Source organism: Myodes glareolus, chromosome 6 (assembly GCF_982192425.1).
Source record: "Myodes glareolus chromosome 6, mMyoGla1.1, whole genome shotgun sequence".
Classification (NCBI taxonomy): Eukaryota; Metazoa; Chordata; class Mammalia; order Rodentia; family Cricetidae; genus Myodes; species Myodes glareolus.
The window spans coordinates 51,462,587-51,486,131 of NC_142031.1; the positions used below are offsets into that span (position 1 = coordinate 51,462,587).

At 45.5% G+C, this 23,545-nt stretch overlaps 1 protein-coding gene across 19 annotated transcripts in view; it reads right to left on the minus strand.

Moving 5' to 3' along the window:
• Myt1l (myelin transcription factor 1 like) overlaps window positions 1-23,545 on the minus strand; it is a 393,213-nt gene that overhangs the window by 111,732 nt on the left and 257,936 nt on the right. The gene's annotated exons all lie outside the window — the stretch shown is intronic.

Below are 23,545 nucleotides of genomic sequence, written 5' to 3' on the forward strand. Positions count from 1 at the left end.
AGCCTGTATGTGCTACAAGAAATAAGGAGCAGAGGGAGCGACAAAATGCTATGGGAAATAATGAATGTGTTTAGAATGCCATGTGACTTCCCCTTCCAACTGGTCAGTGCGATAGGAGATTCCTTCAGATGTGGACTGGCTCAGTGTGGTGGTTTGAAAAAAAAAATGGTACCCATAGGGAATGGTATTATTAGGAGGTCTGGCTTTGTTAGAGTAGGTGTGACCCTGTTGGAGGAAGTGTGCCACTGTGGAGTTGGGCTTTGAGGTCTCCTTCATTAAAGCTCTGCTCAGTGTGACACACAGTAGCTTCTGCTGCCAGCCAATCAAGATACAGAACTCTCAGCTCCTTCTCCAGCACCATGTCTTTCTGCTGCCACCATTGCCACCTGTCATGATAACAATGGACTAAATCACTGAACTGTAAGATAGCTCCAGTTAAATGTTTTCCTCTAGAATAGTTGCCAGGGTGTGGCGTCTCTTCACAGCAATAGAAACCCTAAGACGCTCAGTTGGGAACCTAGGAATGGTGACATGATCACAGAATGGTGACATGATCACAGATCTTGGCCATCCAGTGCCGTCCTCTGGAAGTGCTGTGCTATGTAGGAGATGTTGATCCAAAGGGACAGGGTTTTTACTCCAGGTCTGTGAGGGCCAGTAGTGACTGAAATGTCAGTGCTTTCATTTCTAACCCCTCACTGTTCTATACCACATACCCCCAACACTTGGATATCATGGCACCAAGCCAGTTCAGACCAAATAAATGAACTAAGGTTGGCGAATCTTCTAATACAATATTTGGAGGGCACCATATCCAAGGGGCAGGCAGTCAAATGCCAGGAAGACCTCCAGAAAGAAGTTATGCTGGGAAGAACTTTGAAGGGTAGAAACATGCCATCTGGCAGAGAAAAAGACACTTGAGTGCATGTCAAAATAATCTGCAAACAATATAAATGCAAGAGAAAGCGCAGTATACTTCAGAAAATTGAAATGCAGACCCCAGGGAGCTGAGATAAATGGGACAAGAGAGGAAAATAATGGGGATGGTGTGGTGTGCCAGGCAGGGGCAGACCCACTTAGTGGGCAGACTGTGGGGCTCTCACAGGCAGTTACTGACGCCATCAGCTTTGTGTGTCGGAAAGTTCATGGCGAGCTGCTGGGATGAGGAACTAAAGTGAGACTGGAGGTGGCTGGTAAAGGGACGCCTGTGTGGCTTCCAGGCAGCGGAATGGGCCAGGTACTGAGGAGGATGGCTGCATGGCTCACTGTAGAGACACTACACACTGTAGTCTGAGGGAGCCTCCCCTGCACTCTGAGGCCCGATGGTGCTAAGAAGCGCTAACCTCTCATGAAAGGAGGTGAGGTTTGGTACTGGAGTCGGCCTGCATGGCAGGGTACGCGGTGCTCGAGCATGGTGAATGGAGCTTGCCTGTGGGCAGGGATTATCAGTTGAGTGGCTTTGGACAGATATTCAACTTTGTACCTCAGAGGCACTAGCTGGCACCAAAGTATGTGTCCCTCTCACACTGATACTTTGATCCTGAAATGTAAACATAAACACGAGGAGGGGGTTTCAGTGCCTGGTCCTGATTAGGTCCTCAGTCTGCTGTAGTATTTGCTGCAGAATGATATACAATGGCCTCTCATTGATGTGTGCTCTGATCTTGACAACTGTGTCTCCTGATGGTCAGAGGTTTAGCATCTTTGAAGTTACCCTCCGTTTATGCCCGATATATCAGAAACTAAGGTATCAAGGATGTTTCCAGTTGCCATGTATGTACACCAAAGAAGGGTCTGCAGTCTCAAAAGATTCAGGGTTTAATAACATTTACATTGTTGCTTTCACCATACTTGTGGGCTTTTCAAGAGGACCATGGGAAGAAACAGCCTAAAAGGGAGATCCTTCTGGTTCACTATCCCTTGGGAGGAAAAAGGGACACCTTACCTCCATAAACGTTATTACCATAACAGTCCTAAAAGTCTTTTGCAAAAATAGCGAATCCAGGCTCTCTCATTGGCCCTCTCTAAGCTGTCTGGAGGGCGCTACCCCTGCTCCTTTTTGCTAAATAAACTGCTTAAACTGTCCATATCTCTTAATTGAATTCTTTCATTTGAGAAGACAAAAATTGAGGATAACCAGTCATAGGACCCTCATGCATGGGTCTGAGTGCTAAGGCACTTGGGCCTCATCAACATTGTACCGGACACACCTGAGCTCTATGGCAGGACCTGCGTTTGCCCATCTACAGGATGAATGGTCAGTTCAACTCCCTGATGACCATTCTCCTCGCTGAAACACACTATTTAAGGGAGGCTTCCGTCTTTCAGCCTATTTATATTTTGAACTGCTTTTTGGAAAATGTGGGTTTAGTGTGATAGCAGTAGAACTTCCTGCCAGTTCGTTTTGTCTGGTGCTCTGGTGTTCCTCTATGTCCTTAAGACACAGTGAAAATTGTTTCGCCGCGGCTGTATGCAAACTCCTGGCATCTCTCCCTGACTGCCAACTCCTGGTATCCACTTTAAATGTGACAAGTTCCGAGTCCAGTCACATTGCACCCTGTGCTGGTAGCTGACTCAGGAGCCTGCTTGGGCCATCAGAGACCTGGAAAAGCTTTGGGACTGTGTTTGGGACTCATGCTTTATGGACATTGCATCTGCTGGCCGGTGGCAGCGTGGGAGAAGGACAGAGGTTTTACCCTCACCTATGCTTGGAGCGCTGTGAACTGCACAGCTGGTATCCTGCCCATCAACACATTCGTGTCTTTCCGAATGACAACAAAATCACCGTTCTCGGACGTCGTCAGATTGAGAAAACCAAGTGGAATTGGTGGCAGAGTGCTTGAAGCATCCATGAAGCCATCCAGGTGAGAGCTACAATTAATATCTTTGGTGTCTCTCCCCATGTTCCACATGCAGAGAGCATCCCAAGAGCAATTGCTACATAGAATAAAACGCATGGATTCATTCTCTAATCCTTTGAATCGCATGGTGTGGCCTCACCAGGTGTGCGCCTCCAGAGCGACCAACGGAACCTGCCTGGTGGTCGGTATTCAGTGAACACACATGGGACAATCCACTATGTCCTTGCTGGTGAAGGATGAGCGCGTACCATGCCCTAGTGGGATTACAGGTCACGTGATGCCTTTATTGCTCCCCAGAGTGATGACAGAAGGGTCTGTATTCTGTTGACTCTTAAGTTTCTGCATTGCAGCATCTAACATATTGTAGCCTCCTAACATCTGCAGGCATTGAGTTAAAGATAACTGCAGGTCCAGTTTCTGGGCTTTCCTAGCCACATTTCGAGATCCAGGGCTATATGAGGCTAACAGTTATTATATGGTCAGGCCAAGAAACAATATCATCCTCACACAAAGTGCCCCTGGACAGTCACTTGAGAGTCTCATATCCTCTCTGGATTGCTCCATGCGTACGAGGCAAGTGAAGAAACGATGGATGTTATGGAGGTGAAGGTGAGGATGGACCATGGCAGAGAGACCTGGAATTTGGAAGGCAGCATAAGGTTCTTGAAGTGATCCTGGAAGGCATGTGGAGAGTGTCCTGCAGGCCAAACACCCATACCTGAGGGTTGGGACAGTGTTGTGACTTAGTCTCGGCTGTGTACTGAAGGTTCCTTCCTGGTCTCCAAGCACTGCACACCTGAGGATTAAGTGTGTCCTTGGAGATCAAATTCCTTTGTAGTGTGCTGACCTGCTCTTCCTCTCCTCCAGTCCCATCGATTCACATAAAATACAATGTGAACACTGCAATTTGATTGTATTTCTATTTTATATACATGGACAAAACATCAAAGAATTAGCAGAGAAGTTTACTACTAACATCACTGTAGTTCAGCAGTATTTCATTGGCTGAAAGAATTTTATAATTTTTCCTTAGTGTTTCCATAAAGTGGTTCTTAGTCCAGGTACCAGGCACAATCAGAGTCGCAGCCTCCCCTCAGAGAATCAGGCTGTGGACTGGCCTCAAACTACCCTCAAAGTCTGTGTAACATCTCTGTCCGCAGATAGAAGGGAAAATGGAAAGGAGAGAGAGAAGGGAAGTAATGCTTAACCAGAAATGGTGTCTGGGCTCGGTGTCTTAATCTCTGTCTGCCACATGAAGCCACCAGTGAGGACCAACAATGGTTCCCAAGCTCTTCTCCAGCCCAGCCTCTGCATCCCCCAGAGTCTCTTAATTTTGAAACACATATAAACCTCTTTTTTTTTTTTTTGACTGGTTCTCTGTCTGTGTTCTGTAGTGGACTCTTCTGGAGGACAGGTTACTTACTGTGGTTTACCCTCCATGGATTTGAATATGTGAAACATTTTGAATTCTTCAAGGCTGAATTCTGGGTTATATTGAGTTGGGTTTTGTTTGTTTTTGTTTTATTTCAAATGTGTGGTTTTCTCATACAGGTTCTAATCAGGAACAGAAGTCGTGTACCTGAAAATGGGCTTGGCAGCCTTTCCTTTGCACATGGTCTCTGCTCCGTCACTGATAGCATGCAGGCATCCTGTGGCCTCACCGGGAGCTGTGCGTACTAGGGATCTAGTGATTGCTAAGTTCACTCAGAGCTCTCCAGTGGTTCTCTATGGCCACAGGTAGCTATTTCCTGTGCGACACATGGTGTTTTCATTGTGTTAAGCTTAGTAGTCACCTTGCAATAAGTCACACCATCCCAGAGTACCGAGCTGTAGCTGCAGCTGTCTAGAACGCCACCGGCAGGACTTCTATTTACTTCACCCATAGATGCTGTTTTTTCTGTACCTCAGTCCAGAATGTCACTGCTGGAATACTCACTACATACATGACAAATATTTTTTTCATTGTCATGGTCCTATGGATAGAACTCAGGGCCTCATATATGTTTGTACTCTACATTCCCAGGCTCAGTCTGGCCTTGAACTCTCTCTTCCTCTTTGTTTCTCTCTCCCAAGTAGCTGAGGTTATAGACCTTTATCACCATTATACCCACATAATGACCCTGTGAGGCAGGGCTCTTCATTCCCTCTTGAAGGGTCAGAGGTTTGCTTCGGGTCATGCCTCTGGGCACCTCTGGGCACTCCCCCCTCTGTCCATGCCAGGGTCGTCTGCTAATTCTGCCCTGATTTCTTACTGGGTTATTATAAGGTCCATTAACAATGGTGCTTTCTCTATAAAGTCTTTTATGTAATAAGTAGGCATCCAGGAAGCATCTGCTGCATGAGGATTGAGCGAGTTTGTCTGCTTATTTATTCAGGAAGCGTTTTCTCGAGCAGTGCGCATGATCCTAATGTCATGAGACAGCAGAGATAGGGCCCTGGGGGAGGGAGGGGAAGTACTTCCTGGGAAGACTTTACAGGGAAGAGGGGGCAGACAGAAACTCAGACGGAGGTAGACAAAGAGAGGCCAAGACAGACAGAGAGAGATGAAGAGAAGCAGAGGCAGAGACAGAGACAGAGAGGCAGAGATAGAGAGGGCCAATGACAAGGACAGAAAGAGACAAAGCAATTACAAAGCAAAGAGAGGCAGACACAGACAGACACAGAAAGAGAGAAGCGGAGTTACTATGAGCTGCACCATGAGTCATGAGATAGACAGCTTGGGGTGGTGCTAGCTGTCTGGTCCTCCTTGGTCAGGATAAGGTGGTGGGATCAGAGGAGGCCCCACGAGAGTAAGAAGTGACAAATACGGCCATGTTCACACTGCAGTGATGACTTCTCCTATGTAGTATGGGGAGTGACCTGGGAGAAGACAAAATGGGATCTGATGGCTATAAAAGACATGTAAGGAGTGGTATCAATCTTAAGTCACCTCGATTTGGTCTGAAGTAAACAAGACCCATGCCCAAGACATCAGGAGAAGGGTCAATGGCAAGAACAGCTTCTGGTCTTCTAGCTTGGGAGAAGGTGCCAAAACTCAATAGAGAGGACCTAGGAGGAAACTCATATCTACCAGCTTATTTGTGGTTAGAAAGAACAGAAAAGCCAACTAAGGCCTGTGCACTGTACTTGTGCCCCCTTGTAGATGTCAGTTGGTAGATGGCCTCAGCAAGGTGGGTCTGGAAATGAGGTATGAGGTGACCGTCAGTGGATAGGATTCTGTCCAACGCCCTCACTCCATCGTTCCCAGGAAAACACTGCTGAAAAACTGCGGCGCCACCCACTGCTGCCCATTCCAACAGTGCTTCCAGCCAGATCTACTGCCCACCGTCCTCCTGCTAGAGCACAGGGTACGGTGGATTTTAGCACGGCGGGGGGAACTAGAAGAGGGTTTCAACAGAGACAGAGAGACAGCAAGGACTGCCAGGGCTTCTGAGATGCCCCAGTTGCTGAGAGAAGGGCTTAGACATGCAAACACACAGGTACCAAAGCACACAAGGCACACAGCTCCCAAGCATCCATGAAGAGGAGAGCAAAGCCCCAGGAATGAGAGGGTTGCTCCTGTTCCCTAGGAGCCCTGTCCCACTTGCATCCCTAAGGGAAAGCTGGCCACAGCATGGCTGCGACCCACATAGCATCTAAAGCCCTGTGACTAAGGGAGGAATCAGGATTTAGGGTCACTGGTGATGGCTAAAGGACTCAATGCCGGTTGTCTAGCATGTTAACTCAGTCAGAAAATGCCCATCATTGGCTTCTAAAGAGTCACCAGGGCTGAGGATTCCAGATTGTTCTTGAGACTCTCTGTAGAGTATAGGAAAGCATTTAAAAATACTTTCAAAAGAATTTAAGTCACTGTATTATTCAGCTAAAAACCTAAAATTTCAAACTTCTTCATAATAGACTTCATCATGCACTAGCAAATCTGATTCAGATGTAACTGGGCACTGGTATATGTTCTTGTTTGTTAACTGTGTTCTGTAGCAGTAGCTAACAGATGGCTAGTTTGTTTGGAAACTTCATATTCACCTTTAGTTTAAACTTGCCATAAATCATAAACATTCTAGACTTTGAAAATATTTAATAAAAATTGCTCGCAAATGTACATTTGATTCTTAATGATAGATTTTAAACAAACATCAATGTCTAACACCCAGACACTTGCTTTTTAGCTTTAAAAATGTTCATACATGACACAGTCCAGCATTAAACATATCACCTCGGACAGTAATTCAGAGAAATAACAGATAAAACAACTGGCAACCTTTGTCTTTTTTTTCTCCTACACCAACAGCTTTTAAGTCATGAAACCGAGCAGAGGCAGCTGTGGCGGTCACTGCAGAAACCCAATTCAGAATCTGAGCCATTTTCCAAACCAGCACTAGCAGAGATTTGGTTCCCTGAAATTCTGCTATACACAACTCCTCCAGCTGCTAAAACCCTGCTTGAAATCAAGTACACTTTCCGAGTCACAACTTTCGTCAGGTCTGTCAGCTTCCTTTAATAGCTTTGCTCCAGGCTGTCCTATCTACACCCCAACGGTTGCCTTTTGCAATGGTTTTTATTGGCATATGACTTAAAGAGTCAGCTTGAAAAACCAGTAATTCTGCACATCTGCTTTGCTTCTCCAACAACCTCTAAGTTAAGTGCTCAGAACACGTTCCCTGATTTTCAGTTCAAGAATCGCCAATTGGGCTCCTCTGGGAGATAAGAGCTCCACACGAACCTCCATGGATGGGCAGGTCCACTCCACAGCTATCCCAGTGACCACCATGAAAGATGGGTCTGCCGAGGCAGCAGTGCCAACTATTATACTATTCCATTTTCCTGCCTATTATCACTGTATTTATGGATATTTCTATTTTTCTTTTTATGTCTCACTTAATTCTCTAATTCTCCTCCAGGCATCAGGCTCCCATGTGCATAAGTTTCTGTCCTAGTAATACAGACAAGGTCAGGCTTTCTTGCAGCCAGCCCTGCCTGTGCCTGTTCACCCCAGGCTCTTTGTGTCCATCCTCCTGCAGATGCTTCTGCTCCTCACTCAGCTGGTTCTACTTCCTGTCCTCTCTGGAGCCCATCTTCCAGGCCCCAAACTCTTGCCTATCTGAAATGCATTTACTCTACCCTTGCCAAAAATTGTTGGCGTGATTCTAACTGCAAAGAAATTTCCCTTGACTCTTCCTTTCTTTCCTGTATTCTGGTGTCTTGCGATGCCATTCATCCACTAGTCCTACTTCCGGGAGTTTCCTCTCCTACCCCTCATTAAGGTCCACCTCAAGTTCTTGACTCTCTAGCCAGTCCCCAATCAGGCTAGAATTCAGGATTGTTTATCTTCTATTCTGCACAGGAGATATTACCTATCTATTGTAAACCACCTTGACTACCTCACATGTGCTTCTGCTGGCTTATTACAGTAATGGGACAGTTTTATTTGGGGCTATGGATGCTGCCAGATAGCAGTTATCCTGAGTTTCCATCGTGCATGGCAAGAAGGCTTCAGAACTCCTGGTTGACTGAAGAAACACCTGGCACTGGCCTACAAGCTTTTATGCTTGGCTCTACTAGCTCCTACCTTTCAGTAAAATGCATGCAGCTTCTTTTCCATAAAAGGTATTGATTGTTCTTGACATTTGTGAGATTAGAATGCTGAGGATGTAAAAACTACTCCAACAGCCAAGCCACTGTCAGCAGTAAGACTGGCAGAGTAATCTGGTCCATTCATGCCCTTAGACTTTTGGGGCGTGCTCTAAATGAGATTCTATTTTAACCAAAGAGCTCAGGTGGCTAAGAGGTCTTCCAAAAGTGTTCATTTCGATATGGCCTAGTGACCTATCACACCACTAACATGTACAGGGGAGGAACCTTGAAAACAATCTGATTCACCTTTAGCCTAGAAAATGCAGTGACCAAGGTCAAACATTAAATCAGACTCTCTAAGTCAAAAACACCTCTTCTACCCAGCCAAAATGAAAACCGACATGAACATATTCAGAGAAAAAAATGTTTCCTAGGGACCTAGCCATGCCCTCCGTTTCTAGTTCTCATGGTTAGACATACATCAGCTCAAAAGAACATGTCTCGATAGAAAACTGCTGGGGACAAACTCCAGACACTCAGCAGGACCATCCTGTGGCTTCATGGTATCATTTCCACCTTGTCTTACCAAATGCATGCACTCAAGGGACACTGATATGCTTGATCAGAAAGGTTGAGCATGTACATGACAGTACAGCTTTTCTTTCTTCAGATGATTGCCTGGTTACCTACTAGACCAAAAATCAAAGTCAACATGGATGTGTGTTGTTTTTTGAGGACACGAAAAACAGACAGCAAATATTGATTGCATTTTGAAGACACGGGGTAAAGAGTACCTTTTATGGGTTTATCTTCAGCTTGGGAAAGATGTGTCTTTGGATTCATGGTGGACAACGTGACAGCTTCCTTGGCAAAGGACTATCCAATTCTACGTGTCACTGTACTCAGTGCCATAGTCCCCATTGCCCAGAAGCTCCTAGGGTTTCTCCAGTGCTGCTACCATGACCTTAGCAGATGGAGCTGCAGGCCTGACTGTGATGGTTGTATCTCAAGCCAACGTGTAAGAAAATCAAGGTGTTAACATCTATCCCTCATGAGAGGCCAAGGCTTATGAAAGGTACGTGTGAAAAGGCAGTGTGTGCATGAGGCCAGTGTGCGTGTGTGAAGGTACAGAGCTGTTAGGGCAGGCAATTGTGTGTGTGTGTGTGTGTGTGTGTGTGTGTACAGACGTGTGTGAGAGAGAGTGGGGTCTATATATCACTTGATTGCTGAGGGCCCTTCATTCTTGAATTTCATGGTATCTCCTACAGCAGCATCTAGTGCCCTGGGCCCATCACATTTTCTTAAAGATAGGTCAGTTTTACAGACTGAAAGATGAGTAAGTATACAACACACAGAATTTTGGCCCCTTTAGGGATGCTTGCTTCTCAGGGTTTGCTAGATGCTATTGTGGTGAAAATGACGTAAAGTATCTGTGATACTGTGCCAACAATGGAAAAATTTGAACAAACAAAATAGCAAAATCTAGAATGAAAACCTGGAATGAAAAGCAGAGGCAATAGTGAAGTGGACATCATTCTCTCATCAGAGATAGTCAACCAGTGTGAGCTCTCGCAGGCCCTAAGCGTGCTCCTGAAGATGCAACCCAGAGGTAAGTTGGCCCAGTACATGGAGAAAGTTACTGATAGTATGCTCTGAGCTTTCAAAAACACAGGCCAAACCCAGAGACTCTCTCTTAACCAGTGGGTCAGGATGTAGCTCACAGCCACGTCTCCAGCACCCTTTCTGCCTGTGTGCTGCCGTGCTTTACACCGTGCTGATGGTGGACTAAACCTCTGAAATTGTGAGCATGCCCTCAACTGAATGACGTCTGCTATAAGAATTGTCGAGTGGTTGCGGTACTAGAACAGTGATTACAACACGATGACATGGTTGTTCCCCTCTACTATTCAGGAGGTGGCTTGAAAACTTGGGTGTTCAACATGCAGCGTTGACTGAGTTGTGTGAAGGATCATGCGGGGTCTCCCCAGGCCTTCTGCTTTATCGTGGTTCCTTCTCTCGACCTGAAGCTCTGCATGACTCCTTCCTAACTGACTCAGCTTCTTTTCCAACATCTTGTGGCACATCCTTTGGGGTAGTTTGAACGGAATTGGTCCCTGTAAGCTTTTGGGAGTAGCACTATTAGGAGGTGTGGCTTTGTTGGAGTAGATATGACCTTGTTAGTGGAAGTGTGTCACTGTGGGGTGGTCTTTGAGGTCTTTGCTCAAGCTACTCCCAGGGTCACGGTTGACTTCCTGTTGCCTTCGGATATAGCTGCAGCCCACACCATGTCTGCCTGCATGTTGCCATGCTCTCTACCATAATGGTAATGATAATGGACCAAACCCCTGAAACTAGAAATAGGGAGCCACCACAATGAAATGTTTTCCTTTGTAAGAATTGCCGTGGTCCATCAGACAGAGGACTGATCTCCAAAATACACAGAGAACTCGAGAAATTGGTCATCAAAAGAACAAATAATCCAATAAGAAAATGGGGTACAGACCTAAACAGAGAACTCTCAACAGAGGAATGGCTGAAACACACTTAAGGAAATGCTCAACATCCTTAGCCATCAGAGAAGTGCAGATCAAAACAACTCTGAGATTCTATCTTACGCCTGTAAAAATGGACAAGGTTAAAAACACTGACGACAACTTATGCTGGAGAGGTTGTTGGGTGAAAGGAACACTCCTGCATTGCTGGTGGGAATGCAAGTGGGTACAACCCCTTTGGATGTCAGTGTGGTGATTTCTCAGAAAATTAGGAAACAACCTACTTCTCACCCGGCAATACTACTTTTGGGTATATACCTAAAGGATGCTCAATCGTACCACAAGGACATGTGCTCAACTATGTTCATAGCACCACTGTTTGTAATATTCAGAACCTGGAAACAACCTAAATGCCCCTTGACTGAGGAATGGATAAAAAAAAATGTAGTCCATTTACACAATGGAGTACTACACAGCAGAAAAAAATAGTGACATCTTGAAATTTGCAGGCAAATGGATGGATCTAGAAAACATCATATTGAGTGAGGTAACCCAGACACAGAAAGACAAATATCATATATACTCTCTCATAAGTGGTGTTTAAACATAAATCAAAGAAAATCAGGCTACAATTCACAATCTCAGAGAACGTAGACACCAAAAGAGGACCCTAAGAGAGGTATACATGGATCTAATCTACATGAAAAGTAGAAAAAGACAAGATCTCTTGAGTAAACTGGGAGCATAGGGATTGTGGGAGAGGGATGAAGGGGAGGATAGCAGAGAAAAATATATAGCTCAGTAAAATAAATCAAAACAAAACCTAAAAGAAAAAAAAAAAGAATTGCCGTGGTCATAGTGTCTCTTCATAGCAATGCAATCCTAACTAAGGCAGAAGTTGGTTCCAGGGACTGGGCTATTATGGTGATAGGTTGGACCATGTTTTTGTCTGAAGGAACTTGGACTTTGGTACTTTGGATTAGAAAAGAAGTAGAAAATTTTAAGCACTGCCTAAAGGATCATACTAGTAGGAACATGGAAGACGGTGGTGCTAAGAGTTATTTAAACTGTTGGGGATTGGATCAAGAGGTTTCAGAGGAGAAAAATTTTAGTATTTTGTCTAGAGATCTTTCCTGTGATATTTTAGTGAAGAATGTAGCTGCCTTTTGCTCTTGCCTGAAAAGTCTGCCTGAGAGTAAAGTCAAGAGTTTTGGATTAATTCAATTGGCAGAGGAAATCTCACAAGAGCCCAGCATAGACTCTGGTGTGTGGTTATTAATGTTAACTCTGATAAAGATTTATAATGAAAAGGAGCAAGCCGAGCAAATGAACATACAAAATGTACATATTCAGAAAAGAGGCACTAGGAAGTAGAATAGAGCTAAATCCTATGTTCAAAGAGATAAAAGTTTTGAGAAATGGAATACAGGGAGTGGTGATCTCAGGGTAAGAACCCACCCAGCTAAGTTTCCAACTGGTGATAAGGAACTAGAAAAAAAAACCCAAAAACTTAGAGCCAGGTATGTGGTATATGACTTTAATTCCAGTTGGGCTGGCAGAGGCTGGCAGAGCTCTGAATTTATACTCAGCCTGGTCTATAGAGCAAGTTCAGAGACAGCCAAGCTTAGACAGTGAAGGTAACAATAAAAACCAGAAAGTTGATAAAGATGTAATTCAAAGAGGGGGCACGTTCCAGCCCCAGCAAGCAAAAGAACTTGGCAGTTTTGGCCATATGGTTCTGGCTTTAAAGATAAGGATAAAAGAAATTGGTTATGGAACTTGCTGCTGTGCCTAAGGAAAACTGCTGAAGTCAGGCGAGTGTTGGGGTGTCCCTCAATGAAGGCCTAGAGAGGTCACTGTGTGAAGTTGTGAAGGTGAAGCCTGGATTGGCTTGAAGACCCCATGATGTTGGAGATGCCAGAGCCATGGGATACCTGCCAAAGAAAGTTGCTAACAGGGAGTGGAACTAACCCAAGAGAAAAAATGTGTTGCAGTCAAAAAAGCTGAATGGAGTTGGAGATCTGAAGAGCATTTTGACATGTATCTCTCTCAGATACTGAGATACAGTTTGGAGTTTGCCCAGCTGGTTTTCTGTCTTGCTTTGTCTTGCTATACTCCCTTCCCGGCTCTTTGGAATAATAATGTAGATCCTGCGCCATTATATGTTGCAAGTATGTAATCTGTTTTATGATTGTGAATTTTTAAGGGATTACAGTTAAGAGATTGTGTGAATCTTAGAAGACATTTTGAACTTTGTAATTTTAAACACTTTTGAGACTGTGATAGACTATGGGGCCTTTTGAAGTTGGGCTAAATGTATTTTGTATTATGATACTGTTAAAAGCTTATGGGGGCTGGGAATGAAATGTGGTAGTTTGAATGTAATTGGTCCCCATAAGTTCCTAAGAAGTGGCACTATTAGGAAGTGTGACTTTTATTGGGTAAGGTATGATCTTGTCAGTGGAAGTGCATCACCGTGGGTTGGGCTTTGAGATTTCCTATGCTCAAGCGACTCTCAGTGTCACGGTTGACTCCCTGTGGCCTTCTGATAAAGACATAGCCTGCACCATGTCTGCCTACATAGGGCCATGCTCCCCACCATGATGATAATGGACTGAACCTCTGAAACTGTAAGTGAGTCACTCCAGTGTAATATCTTCCTTTACAAGAGTTGCTGTGGTCATGGTGTCTCTTTACAGTGGTAGAGACCGTAAGACATCTTCCTTCCTCATGCTCAGCTGCTCAGGACACATAGACCTGCTGCTCACAAACTCCCTTCAGCTCAGATCATCACATCTCCTGGGAGCTTTGGCTGAAGTGTCTCCTCAAGGAGAAGTCAAGTCCCTACTTTGGGTATTCCTCTGTGCAAAAGCACTGACCATGATCACCAGGACTAAGGTGGGAAAGACAACACTTTATCATTGCTTTTATATCTAGATAGAACTGAACCTAATCCAAATAGTTCACTGGTAAAACTTGGTCTTACATCTACCACTTCCCTATCCAGAAACCTTTGATGGAGGAGGGTCATCTGTCTATGTGTTACTTTCATTGGTTAATAAAGAAACTGCCTCGGCCTTTGATAGGATAGCAGCTTAGATAGGCGGAGTAGACAGAACAGAATGCTGGGAGAAAGAAGTAGAATCAGAGAGTTGCCTGCCATGAAGCTGCCAGATCAGACATGCTGAATCTTTCCCGGTAAGCCACGACCTTGTGGTGAGATACAGATTATGAGAAATGGGTTGAATCAATATGTGAGAGTTAGCCAATAAGAGGCTGGAGGTAATGGGCCAGGCAGTGTTTAAAAGAATACAGTTTCCGTGTAATTATTTCAGGGGTAAGCTAGCCGGGATCCAGGCGGGAATGCAGCCCACCGTTCCTTTTACAAACCTTTCATTCCCAAGGCTGCAAAATTTCCCAGAAACATTGAGTGAAAGGCTAGTATCAGGTAGATGAATACGTGCAAGGTTACCAGTCTTCTTTGAAATTGCCACAGTCTCTCTGGAAAGGAATTTTTAAGTGGGCACTGAGTTTGCAGCAAGTGCCCCATCAGGCACTGTGTTGTGTTGTATGGTTTGTAACCCAGAAAAGGAAGCCTCTTCCTATGGAAAGTTCTGATGATCCTCTAGATAGGTGAAGAATCACAGGACCCTTGAATGACGTAGATTGTCATGGCTAGGAGGAACTGGGTGTTAATCTGTGTAAAAGACACTCTGGGAAGGTGGCTAATGTGTCTTGTCCAAGCCCTGCAGCCTTATGGAGCCAACACTGGGGTGAAAGGAGTCTTCCAGCTTCTAATATTTTGGAAAACTAGACTACTTGTGTGGGACCCGTGTTTGGGGGAGAGGGCATTTATAAGGGGCAGGAAGTAGAACAGATGAGGGGGCTTTTATAAAGTCAGACTTCTGTCTCTGCCTTGTATTCAGAATCAATGACAGAACTCAGAAATGCCACCCACACCCTGGACACATGTGATCCTCTCTTTGGATATGGTATATTTGATGTATCACATGATCTTTGAAGGCAGGCGCTATCTCCTTGACTTTTAATCATGTTTCCTGAGACAGGGTCAGCTATGCAGTCAGTCTTCTCTAAGTAGAGTGCGAAGATACCGTAGCTCTCTCTAGACTCTCAGTATCTTCTACATGTTCGTAAAAGTTGGTGATCGCTTCAAACTTGTGATTCTGGACCAAATGTTGTTAATTTCTGAGATAAAGAAACTAGATAAGTTTCCAAACTCATCAGGGTCATTTGCCTGGGAGCACAGTTCCACCCTCTCGTCCCATCTTCTCTGTCCCCACTCTTCTACAAAGCTACAAACACTTTTACAATCACTACCTTGTGGAGTCTGTCACTTGTTTTTGTGCCTGGAGGAGGTGCTGTACAAGGCTAGCAGCTGCATGCTGGGGTCGGGCTGAGTGCCGAGTGCCATCAGAGTAGGACCAACTCTAAGACCTGCCTGCAGGGCACAGGTGGGAAGAACTGCCTCTTGGATACAGACTCCCCAGTAGCGATTTCAAACCCAAATTCAATAATTAAAACTTGAATAATCGCAAAAATTATTCTTTATTTCTAATTGTTTCAAAGTACCATAAATTGTGAGGATTATTTTGTTTCCTTGATTTTACCCCATCTCTGGAAAAAATTAATAGCATATTCTAATTAAAAAATCCTTTACTTCCTGCTTTTATTTTTATTGTTTTTAGGTGATATAAAAATACAGTCCTGTTGCCCTCATTAATGACATGAGATGCTAATGCCTTTCCGGACAACCAGGCATAAAGATCGACTTTTAGTGTCATCTGTTTCTATATTCCCTGGACATTTAGTGGCAGCCATCTGCACCATGGAAAGTCTTTCCCTCTCAGGCATCCCTGAGGTGTCAGGGACAGGGTTCAGCCCTAGAGGAGCTCTGACAGACAAGGGACCTGACTGCCCTGGGCACCCTGCCTCCTAAGCCACAGTCACTCAGCATGGACTCCCGTGCTGTGAAAGTCAGCAGATACAGCTTCACTAGACAGGAACGGCAGAGAGGTTTCATTTCCCAGAGGGTTAAATTAATTGGAATACCCTTTGCATGGACAAACTATGCAAAGCTCTAGTAGGGACAGGCGAGTTCAGGACCGACCTACAGAAGACAGGTATCCGGGATTTGGAAGGACTCTGAGTTTATTCCACAGACAGATGTGATAGGAGGAAGTCTCCAGGGGGAAAGGACTGCTGAGCTGGCAGAGCGTGTGTGTGTGTATGTGTGTGAGGGGGTGAGATACAAGAGAGAAGGCTGTCCGCTCCCTTTATGTGAACCCTCAGAGAGTGCCGAGAGATAGAATGGGGGCACCCCTGCCCTTTCGGGTCCTTTCCTATGACATATGAATATGTAAAGAGCTGGGTGACTTCATTTTATCATCTAGAGACAAGAACTTTACCTTTATACTGAAGTTAAACCTGAAGAAGCCTGACTGAATGAGAGGCCAACAGATATCAAAGGCTCTGTTCACCACTTCTACATGTGTGGTCCCTCATGGGACCTTCAGGCCCTGTCCACATATTTGTCCATGTCCCATCCAATGGCCAGAGTGTAATTCTCCTTTATAATGGGTCTAGTAGATGGATAGAGAAATTTTCTAGGTGACTGACACAGTGACTGAGGGCCTCATATAGCTATGACCAGTCTGACCACAACAGGTGCAAGATGCCCAAAGGGCATGCTGGTGACACATTTTGTAGCTATGCTTTGAGGTGGCTTTGAAGGGCAATCCCTCAGTTCCTCTTCTCAGCCCTGGGTCTAGAGCTCAAGGCTGAATTGGTGACTGCTGAGTTCTGGGGACCCATGCTTGCCCGTTTCCCAGTAGCCTGTTCTTTGACTGAGGTTTAGAGACTCCGTCACACCTTGGCCCAACCTGAGATTAAGTACCTTGCTCATTCTCCGAAGGGGAAAGACATTGCTTGACATGCTAACCATCTTGTCTCCCAGAATGCTCTTGCAAAGACCTTCTAAGGAAAGTGATCAGTCTTCTAAAAGGGTGGTTGTTTTCTGTAGCAAGAAGTATTTTAGACACAATTACACAGCGTCCTCTTTCCAGGGAACAATAAGGACGTCCTGATCTTCTGCTCTAGGAATATGGTATTGCCAGACCCCATCCTATAGTGAGAAACCCTAACACTGAGTCCCCATGTCCTTAACCCAGTTGTATAAGGCTATTCTATCTCCCAGGGGAAACCAAGACCCCGAAGGTATTAGCAAAAGTATGACTCCAAACATGTAGGCATTGTTGGCAGGACAAGAATCACATGAGGTCAGGCGATAGAAACTGACTGCCAGAACTCTAACACATGACAATAGTAGAAGCACCCCATCCCCATGGGGCTGCCATAATTCACACTTGTCCTTATTTAAGAAGCATGCTCGCCCTTTATTTGAAACTCAAGTCTGAGCCAACCTACGTGTTTCTGTGATTTCTCCTGCTGCCTGCATCCCCCGGGAGCCCACGAAGGGCACTTACACAGTCCACTCTCTTCAGCTGCCCTTTCTCTTCCCAGTGTCCTGGAAACTGCCCTGTAGTTAGGGGTCCTGCTGTCCTGGCAGTCCTGTGTATGCCTAGGTCTAAGACTAAGAGATAGCTGATAGACAGACTCGCTCCCACGGTAGTGGAGTAGTAGAAGATTCTGGACAGGATTCTTCCACCCCACATTTTCAAATTTGTTTGAAACAAGCTAGGTCAAATGCAAGATGTCTGTCATTGTCCCACTAGCCTCAGGGAAGGCTGGGTTCCTTGCTTACTCCCTATAGGTATTGTCCTTTTTTTTTTTTTAACTAATCTGCTTGTCCACTTTGGTGTAAGTGGCTGTGTGGGTGGTTGAGTGAGGCTGGAGGAAAGAAAGACCATTTTCAGATTGAGTAGGAAGAAACATGAAGAAAGAAGGCTGTGGCCAAAAGGATTGAGTCACAGTGATAGAAGGGGACCGGGCCCACTGTGATGTGCATCTCAAGAGGCCACTACTTCTGTGCTTGGGACTGTTATTTCCAGGGGATTCTGAGAATCCAGAAATCCCCAAGGGGGAAGAAACTGGCTCCATCTTGTAGGCTGGATGTGTCCTAAGATATGGCTGATTAGGAGTAACCTCTGCTGTATCAGCCTTGCTAACTCCTTAGAGCCCTTCTTTGTCCCACTGTCCCCTAGTTGTGGCTTGAGAATTAATTATGGTGGCCGTGGAGGCTCAGGGGAGGGTGTATCCTGACCATACTCAGGAGGCATAGCAACAGGCCAGCTCCTAGGCGTAGGAAGGCCCTCCCACATTTATGCATGGTCCTGTTGTATCTCATTTCCCAATCTTGTCCTTGGTGAGATTGGTAGGCACATGACCCCTCTGCTTTTTTGAGGGAGAATGTGACACTCAGGCTCCCCTGTTCTCCTGTTACCTTTCTCTTGTGTCAGCTGGGAGCCAAGGTGTCATTCAGAGTACACCGAGTCTCCTGATTGGCTCGGGTGATAAGAAGTTGGCAAGAGCGCAGCAAGATGAATTATTAATGGGAAGAATTACATCTAGGAGGTTTGTGTGTCTCTGCTCCATCCTCCCAGGAGTCTCAGGAAATGATTCCTTTTGTACAGGCAGCATCCTTCTGTGTCCTCCCACATAGCATTAGCTGCTATGTACAGTCCTGCAGAGTGGCCACTGAGAGAAAGGAACAGGTTGCAGAGCCCGGAATTACACAGGGGCACTGTGAGCTCTCCACAGCAAGAAGGGTGACTTATCCCAATGTGCTCAGGGCAGCAGAGACAACACGAGTCCTGACAGATTTTCATGGTCTCCAGCAGACATCCTGATTAGCTTCTAGCCTCGATGCCTTTCCTTTGTTCTTCACTGGGGTGCTATGAAGGCAGTATAAAAATGGGAGGCGTCTGCAATACCTTGTAGGTCTCCAAGTATTTGCTGGCCCTCCAGAACTTGCAGTTAGCTGGTGGCTGACCCTGGAAAACTGGCTCATTCTATGTCCCATGTCTCCCTGAGAAGTGATGTCCTCCCCTTCCCCAGGGAGAAGCTACATCTTGTAGACTGTCTGTCAGTACCCAGCTACACAAATGCATCCGTGGTTTTAATCAAAGTGAAATCTCGGTTACTGCCAGTTGGAGTCACAATCCTGGCCACTAGTGTTTGTGTATGGTTCTTGTTCTCAGGGTAGTGGTACTGGGTGGAGGTTCTGGTGCAGGATGAGGACACTGGGTGGGCTATACATTCTGGGGACGTCAGAGCAGGGGTCTTCACCCAATTTGTATAGGGTTGCTATACACATATAGTTTGACTCTTGAGTTCTTGCTCTATACACCCTCTGTGTCAGGGCAGTCAGGACTTCACTCCTCATTCACTGTTAAATCTCAGATGGGATCAGGACCGGGTGGACACTTAAGTTAGTCTGGGTTGACCTTATTAGCTGTCTTTCCAGGCACCATCTCTAGCACCTTTTCTAGCAGGACTGTTTGGTCAACAATGCTCTTTTTCGTGTCCTTGTCAAACTCAGAGCAACAGAGTCCTTGGAACTCTGAAGAACCGTTGGCTGAGCCCCACCCACAGTCTCTGCTGTAGCACATCTGGATGGAGGCCCAGTGATTGCCTTTCTAAAGAGTTTCTAGGCAGTGCTGACATTCTGGGCTCAAGGAAAATGAAGTCTCCAGAAGGCTCCAGAAGGACCGTGGAAGCCTGTGGAGCCCTAGAAATATGAAAATGACTTTCATATCCCAAAGTGTTCCAGAGTCTGGGGCAGCCGCAGCTGTTTTCCTGCGGTGTGTATGAGGTGACCACAGGAGAATGGAAAGAGCAGTCGAGGTAGGAGCAATGGCCCGTGGGGTAGGTTCACCCCTACACCTGTGTCCCCAGGTGGAGGGTTGGTGATGGATCTCATAAGCCAATATGTATCTCTGGCAACATCTAAAGCTACACAGAATATTGCAATCCCATTGGATCAATGCCACAGTCGGAAGGGAGGGTTGCTTCCTTTCAAGTGTTCTTTTCTAACTTGGAAGTTTGTTTTCTAACCATCTTTTGTTACCAAACTTTGAAGACACGGTTCTCTGTAAGGCAGGGGAGGGCGCAGAGAAGAAATAACAGGTCTGTGGAAGATGGTCTAGAAGGCTCTTCTAATTAGTCCTCCACCTTTTCATCGTGAATCGAAATGATGATAGCTGCTTTCCTAATCCATGAACGGCCCTGGATATGGGCGGTACATGAATGCAGTACCGCCACTAATGCAGGGTCCTCTGAAAGCCTCCACTATGTGTCATGGTTGAGAAGTGACTTTTCCTCCTCTTGGGTGCACTGTGGTGCTGAGGCATTGATGCCTTTAAAATGATGGACCTGGTCAGGGGACCCAGTCACCTGGGACACTGCCCTTTGGGCTCAGGCTTAGAGAGCCTGGACAAGTTCCTGAGCTGCTGAGCCCTGCTAGCCTCCGCTTTCCTGCCTAACAACATGAGGTCTTTTTTTTTTTTTTTCAGGCGCCACATGTAAGGTCCCCTTCTGTTATAGAGTCCAGTCTGGGGCATTTTGTAACAGGAACGTGACACAGACTAGGTACTGACTGGAGATGCTGAATCAGCTGGTAGTGGTGCAGGCAGCAGAGCCATCTTAGATCAGCCTGACCGGAAGTCAACCTTCCTTTACCTCCCTGCTCCGGATCTCTGTTTCCCCACCTCTTTATTACGTAGGGTCACACATCACTGAGAAGATGCAGCTTACCAACCATAAGAATTCTTTCGTCAGCAGACACCACCTCTCAGGTGAGAACTAGCTGGGGGTCACACCACTGGGTCCCTGAAGGATCGTGCTCCTAACTATACAGCTGAGCCAGCTCCTCGGCCACCGGCATGTAGGCAACCCAAGGCCTTCTCAGGAGCCCTCTCTGAGCATATTAAGTAGCTGCTGTTTCTTATGATTCCTACACAAATGAATGTGAGTGAACCATGGAACTTTTGGCAGGTCAGCACCAGCCCCACCCACCCTACCTATCCATTCCTGTACATTTTGTTGATGTCCAAAGCTGCTAAGATCATCCATGTCTGATTATCAGGCAAGGCGACGAATTGAGATAATTGCCCAATCCAGATGTGGCCTGTTAACTCACAGGCCCTTAGGTCCTCTGCCAGGACATGAGCTCGTTGCCTGAAAATATTTATGCTACTTCTCTTTGAATGTAGAATTATTCATATATATATACATATATATATATATATATATTCAGTTTGTCAAACATCAAGAATGCGTGTAAACATATTATGTTTGTTTTGTGTATCAAGTCCTCTGAATCACAGAGGAGGCAGGGGCCAGATGTGTGGCAAACAGCAGCAGGCGGACTGTATCCTCAGGAAAATGGCCAAGAGACTTTTTAAAATAAAGGATTTACTATGATAATAAAGGTTATCTGCTACCGCAGTCCAAAATGACAGTGCCCAAATGTATCTGCACAGAGACGGCTCACAGCCTAGCCCCAGAGCAGCCGTGATCGGGAACAGCTACTTCACCCAAATAAATCCCTAGGTCTCAACATTTCTTCTCTTTGTGCTGCTGTGGTCTGCTCTTAAATTAATGTTAAAATATGTATGCCCTAACTTGTGATTTACAGAATCGGTGACAAACAGTAAAAAGGACAGGCATGCCATAAAGCTTATGGATGGGGTGACGGCAGGCACAATGATGCCTCATAAAGAACGGAGGGGAGTAAACAGAGAGAGGCTGGCTAGGTGGCTGTGTGCACTGCATCCCTTATAAGCATCCCATGGCGCGCCCTGCTGCAAGGCAGCCCCGTCGTTAATTAGAACATCCGGCAGACGCTGCAATGTATCCACGTACCCAAGCGGATCTTCATTTTTCACATGCAGGGCCTTACTAATTAAAATCAGCTTTGCAATTAAACGTGGAAAATTGCGTTAAACTTTCAAGCGTGGTTAGGAAAAAAAAATGCAATTATTTTTAGGGTGTTTTATTTCAATGCAAATGAAATTTCTATCTACATGAAACCAAAGAGGATGGCATAGGGACTCTCTCTGTTCCTTCTCCTTTCTCTTTCTTCCTGTTTTTTTTTTTTTTTTTTTTTTTGGATTATGGTTGCTCCTCTCAGTTGCAAGCTGCAATGCTCCCCTATCTCTCAGCCAGTACCTGGCTGGGTTCCAAAGCTTTTAGTGAGTGCTCTCTGTCAAGGCATGAATAATATCACCCCAAGGCTGTTGGCAGAATCCAAATGAGGCATGCATACATCAGGAAGCCAGCCCTCCACTTTAGCTCCCAAGCAAGCTCCTGTGAAGACAGGCAATTATTCACCCACCGGCTGCCCTGGCAATCACGCTGGTGGGTGGAAAGGTGCGTGAAATGGAAGAGAATTTGAACAAGGAGTACGCACAACAAGCCAGAGAGGATCCAGTAATTTCCTAATAAAAAAAGAAAAGCTACCATTTGAAGCTTGTAAATTTAAAAATGCGAACTGAGAGATTTAGCTTAGTATTTTCTAAATTGGAGAGGGCTGAAATATAGCCGTTCTCCTCTCCCAACTTCAGGGTGCTTGTGAGGTACTCAGAGATCACAAGGCCAAGTTATGCTTAACTTACCAGTTAGGCAGGCACCCATGCTCAACTAATACACGAGTTTAAAATCTCAGTAAAGAGCTCAGTGTAAACCAACTCGGTTAACTGTCAAATCGATCCGGAAGGCTCATGAAGCACGCAGGTAACAAATGTGTCCAGGCTATGAGCCCTTGACTGCCCACCCTTGGATGTGTGGGAGGCTTTTATAGAAATCATTTATACACAAGCAAATCTAACTCATTGCAAGCATATACGCCTAACAATTTTTGTGAGGAAAGTTGAAATTCCAATTCTTAAACTGTGTTTAATAGCACTTTGCAGCGAGTACTAATAAAACATCATTCTTATTTCATCTTTTGTTGGAGAATTGATGATATATTAATGAAAATAGAGTAACAAGTATTTTGAGGATGAGAAATAGATTTCTGTGGAAATCTTTTGACATCTGGCTTATAGTTCGTGTCCCAGGGTCAGTTCACAACACACTCCAGATGAATGACAAAACCTTTGATGAGGTAGCTGGGCCACATTCACACAACCCAAAGCTCTCTCACACACACATAACCCTCACTCACACCTCTACTCACACAACCCAGGCTCACACCCACACAGCCCAGGCTCACACCCACAGAGAACCCACACTCACACAGCCCAGACTGGCAGTGGTTTCTTTCACTTGTCGGTAACCGAGCCAAAGAAAACCAGCCTTCAGTTTGGGGAAGGACACCAGCGGTGTACAAAACCCAGATCCCACTGTGTCTGTCATCTGCCGGGGTCTTTCTGAAGCCTGTGCAGGGCCCTCTACACTTTCAGAGACATTCACAGTGAGCCACTTATGGAGTTGTTAAACGTCAGGCTCTCACCTGCTCGGTAAGGTGAGAAGGAAGCCATATGACAGATTACTGAACATCACGCCTGTGATGTTCCATTTCTTCCACCAAAACGTAACTGCTGGCATGCAAGAAAGGTCTGGTCTTTGACACTTTAAATGTGCACAGGTCCTACAAGTCAGCTTAGGCATGTGGGGTAAATATTGCAGTAGAAGCCAGGC